The following is a 5,397-nucleotide window of genomic DNA, read 5'->3' as shown; positions in this document are numbered from 1 at the left end:
CTTTTTATAACTTTATCAATTCTAAATACATCTTGTTTTGCTTTTAATAATTCAGGTTCATAAAAACGGCTTTGTATTTCTTCATTCTTCAAGTCCTTTAGTTTGTCAGTGATTAAATTCGTTACAGTCCTTATCCGAGAAGACTTGAAAGTCTAACCATTTGCGGGTGTAATTACAAAAGCAGCAATTTCTCCTCAGTTTTTTTAAGACCCTGAGTGTTGGTCTGGCCGGAGTCGAACTCACGTCCTCCCACATGGCAGCCCGATGCTCAAGCAACTGAGCCACCGGTGCGTGGTGAGACATTGTCGCGGACGCAAACGTTTCACAGTTTAGCCACTCAGAAAAACAAAATTCGTTTCTGACTTTTATCAAAAAACATTTTTATTGAAAGGACACAAACATATGTGTCCCCCAGTTTAGCCACTTGACTAGTTTCCAATGCTGCTCATCCAACATGTTTCCTTGCAACGGTCAAAGAGAAAGAAAAGGCGCGTGCGTACTACATTATTTCCGAAACAATCTTTCCTCGTTTTGCCACCTGAACAGCGAGACATTTCTGTCGCATTCCACAAGTTTAGCCGCCCAGAAATTTGTTTCCGTAACAATGATTCGGCAAGAAAGTTCCTAGTTTAGCTAGGCCATAATTTGCACGAATGATCTTTAATTTAATGGGGGTTAGAGCTTTAGTAGCCGAGTTTTATCGGGTCTAACAACTCGAGGCGTAAGCTGGGAAAGTTAGCGTCAAAAACAAATCATATATAAATAGCAAATTGATCACTAAATAGGCGCTAGATAGGCGCATGTTACTACTGCGGTGATGTACAAGGGAAAAAATACTTGTTATGTGAATAGGGGTAGCTGAACTCTGGGAATTGGTTCACCGCAGCTTTCACATCGATAGTTTTTCGACCACTGAAAATTTACGTGCAATAGATCGTTTTCACCGTCACGGGAAAAACAAAAACAACAACAAGAACAACAAAAACTCGAAAGGTTCGATGAAAAAGGCCGATAACTTGTAATGTTTCAGAAAACAACTTTATAGAGTTTTATGTTGGTGGCTCAAAGGGCTCCACCAATTGGTCTTTACGTCCACCGATATGGCAATGCAATGAAAACATCTGGACTTCACTTTGCCATGAAAGCGCTTACATAAAATACATGTGTATGAACACATAATCTAGTTAAAAGGCTTAAACTCCTGAGATTCATAGGGATAGACATTTTTTTCAATCAAATGGTGTCACGTAATGTGACCATTAGGAAATTCAAAATTCTATATATTACCCTGGGTGACAGAGGTCGGAGAGAACGCTCAGCGATTACTAATCAACGGTCGAGGACGAAAAAAATAATCATCTTGTCGCTCGATCCCAGGAACTCATTTTCATGTCATCAAAGTTTCGCTTAAAGAAACGTGACGACATCGTTATCACTAAGCCCGACAAAGGTTCTGGGGTTGTAGTGATGGACAAACCCGAATACATCCGCCTACTAAGCGCTGCATCAGTTGACAACACCTCTAAATTTACTCATGTCGATGACAAACGACCTAAAATGCGTGGACGACCACCTAAACATTTCCACCCGCTCCTTCAGAAAGAGAAAGAGTTGCACGAAACTTTAAATCAAATTCTGCCTGAAGAAATTGTCAATTAACTTTCGCCTAAGAGTTCCAGGCTCGCTCATCTTTATGGCTTACCCAAGACTCACAAAACCACACTAAGTATGAGGCCTATTTTATCAACAACCGGAACTTACAATTACAATCTTGCTAAATGGCTTGAACAAAAGCTGAAGCCGCTTTCTCTAAATGATTATACAATCACTGATGCCTTTGCCTTCGCTGATGAGATCCGTACCCACACTATGAGTGAAACTGACATATTGGTCTCTTACGACGTCACAGCTCTTTTTACAAATGTACCTTTGGATGAGACCATCAAAATCTTGGTCAATAAAGCCTTTGCTGATGATTGGTTCAACAAAACCTATGGCCTTAATCTGCAACAGGATCAGCTTGCTAGACTACTAGAAATTGCCACAACCAATCAGCTTTTCTAGTTTAATGGTCAACTTTACCGACAGACAGATGGTGTGGCTATGGGCTCGCCCCTTGGTCCTCCAATGGCCAATGCCTTCATGTGTCATCTTAAAGAAAAGCTTACACGCGATGGCTTGATGCCCCAATTGTACAAGAGGTACGTCGATGATACCCTGGCTAGAATGTCTAGTGCTGTTGCTGCTGCTGAGTTTCTTAGTACCCTGAATGGCCTACACCCCAGTCTAACATTTACGATGGAGCTTCCTGTGGGTAACAAGATCCCTTTTATCGGCATTGAAATCGTCAAGAACGGAACTAAACTTGAAACTCAAGTTTACAGAAAACCAACAAACACAGGATTGCTCCTACACTTCCAAAGTCACACGGATAAACGCTATAAAGACAATTTATTAAAAACAATGATACATCGTGCCTATGCCTTGTCGTCTACAACAGAGGCTTTCAATGCAGAATGTGCCAAGTTGCGCTCTATATCTAGTCGCCTTGACTATCCAATAAGTCTTATTGATTCTGCCATTAACAATTTTCTTTTTCGAAATGCTTCAGTGAACACAGCAGAAAGTAACAATGACGATAGTAGAATAGTAAGAATTATTCTTTCATTTAAAGATCAAGTGGCCGCTAATGCGGTTCGTAAGCAGTTACGCGATCTTAGCCATAAGATTGGCCCTACTTTGCAGCCAGTTTTCGTGAGTAAGAAATTGGGGCAAGATCTCAAAGCCAAAGAAACGAAGCCGTCAATTGTGAATAAGCAGTGTGTTGTTTATCATTTTTCATGTGATCTGTGCGACGCAGATTATGTCGGGTACACAGCCCGACACCTTCATCAACGCATTCCTGAGCACAAAAATTCGGCAATCGGTAGACATTTCTTAGAAGCTCACGGTAACAACAACCTTTTGAAAGAAGACCAATTCACAGTTTTAAGAAAGTGCCAGAGCAAATTTGACTGTCTAGTATTTGAAATGCTCTTCATCAAGAATCTAAAGCCTAATTTAAATACCCAGACGGACTCCATACGTGCGAAACTTTTTGTTTAATATTTTCTTTAATTTTTATTATTTACTCATGTTACAGCTTTCAATCAGCTATTGTTTTTGTTTTAGTATCTATAGACCTAAACTCACTGAAATATTTTGACTTGATAATGACGTTTAGCTAACGTCGAAACGTCGTCGCTTTTTAGCAAATCTCTTAGCAATTTTTTAATCTTAAAATGATTTTAAGAAATGTTTTATCGCAATTTTTTATAATCAAATGTTTGACAAAGTGAAAAGTTAAATTATTTTCTTATCGATTCGCGCATGAGAGGGCTTGTAGATACGCAAGCTCGTTTGAGAGCGGTAGGGGGAATTAATTTAAAAAATTGAACTCGTCAACTTTTTTTGCAACTGTGCCTGGGAACGAATGACTTATAGACAAAAAATGGTAGTGGCAGACAAACGTTTGTCTCATTTCGAAGTCTTCCATTCTGTAATATAGGTAGTGATCCTTGGCTCTTTGCTATTACAGTGTCCTTTAGCAATAAAGAAAAAAAATCATCAAATAAATCAATCTTACGCACCTAAAATCAATCCATCGTTAAAATTGCTCCAAAATTATTTAAGTTGTTGAAATGAATAGCCATCACTGTACTCGAAATAGACCATTTTACAGTTGTTGCCAAGTTGCCTAGCCTAAGGATGGAAGGGAGGCTGCCAGTGACCCTGCTTAGATACAAAATTTTGTGCTTTTCTAATGGTAGTGTAGACTAATTACAATTACAATAACACAATCTACATTATAAAAGCACTATCGTCTGTATCAATATAAGGCCGCAGGCAGCCTCGCAGCCATTCATAGGCTTGCTCAATGAGCAAACAACTGTAAAATGGCCTATTTTCAGGAATGTTTGTAATGATGCGCTTCATTGCGTCCCGCGGGAAGCAGTCTGAGCTTGGCGGCCAAAACCGGTTTGACGAGAAATATAAACTGTCTCTTCGCATGGAAATGAGGTTCTGGGGTCGCGCAAACACAGACAATTTGTTTTCGTTCTCGACGAATCGCTGAGCGCTCTATCTGACTTCTGGTACTCAGGGTAGCTGTAAATATACGTCTTTTTGAAAAGAAAGACGTCACGGAACTGGTAACTTGAAAAAAGATTTATTTCTAGGTCATCGTCAATCTCCGACAGACAAAAATTCAGAAGACCTTGCGAATTTAATGATCTTACTGTGAAACCATCTAAGTTTGGCAATCACCTGCTGCTTGGAAGCTTTGTTTATCTCGTAAACGGGGTCAATATTTCTACAAATCTTTTCCCTCAAAGGGCTTTTGCGTTCCTTCAACGGCTTCATTAAACACGTAAACGGGCTCAATTGGTCGGTTAGAAACAAAATATGAAGGCTGTGAAAAGTGACCGTTGAAAGAATAAAATCCTCACCTCAAATCATAGAGCTTTATTCCTCACAGATCATCATCTACTTACCACGAGGCACCCGAGCATGTCGTTCATCCTCGCGAACTATCGTCAAATCATCGTACTGCTGGTAGAGTCCGAACTTTGGTACTATTTGTATGAAGATTGGCTCCAAAGTGTATTCTATTGTTACATATTTTCGAAAAACTAACCCGACGGCAATAGTGACTAGGCACATGCGCAGTAGTCACAAAAATCGAAAAATCTTTACCTAACATGTACATTTCAAGCATTTCGAATACCTTGTAACTTCCACCGTGCGAGGGGACGAATAACTCCAGCATGTAACCCGAGTTTGATATATGTAACAGTAGGACTACATGCTGTCCAGTTTGGAAATAATTGGATGAGAAAAATTCTGAGGACAGCCAAAATTGGACGAGGCCGTAGGCGTGGTCCAATTTGGCAGTCCGAGGAATTTTTTGAATCCAATTATTTCCAAATTGGACAAGCATGTAGTCCTGTTACCTATTCATTATATAACTAGTCAGTTGTGATTAGGCATTTCTCAGTCAAGCTATTACCCTTAATAAAAAAGGCAAACTAAAATATTGTGATTTATTATATTTCCAAAATATGACCTGAACTCCAAAGGAATTCTTCGTCTGCTTCGCATAAAGCACAAGAGGCATTTTTTTCGCTTTCCGTGACCCTGCGCTCGTAATTCTCTTGTTTTGACCTCAAGTTGTTGCCTTGAATTTGCAAAGTTACGATGTCGCAAAATACTGTAGTTTCTGCTACAGGTTATTAAAGGACGGTAGATCGAGCACTGTATGACAGTGAAAAAACGGCAAATAACTGCATTTAGCTTATGACGAGAAATGTCTTCCAACCTTCTCGCTACGCTGCAGGTTTCACTCTTTGAAAAAATTCA

At 39.7% G+C, this 5,397-nt stretch overlaps 1 pseudogene; it reads left to right on the top strand.

Annotated features, from left to right (window-relative positions):
- The first annotated feature begins 1,728 nt into the window (after positions 1-1,728).
- LOC138017043 (uncharacterized) lies at positions 1,729-3,161 on the top strand (annotated as a pseudogene).
- The last annotated feature ends 2,236 nt before the right edge of the window (positions 3,162-5,397 follow it).

The sequence above is a fragment of the Montipora capricornis genome, chromosome 9 (genome assembly GCF_036669925.1).
Source record: "Montipora capricornis isolate CH-2021 chromosome 9, ASM3666992v2, whole genome shotgun sequence".
NCBI classification, from domain to species: Eukaryota; Metazoa; Cnidaria; class Anthozoa; order Scleractinia; family Acroporidae; genus Montipora; species Montipora capricornis.
This window is presented reverse-complemented; position numbering and strand designations above follow the sequence as displayed.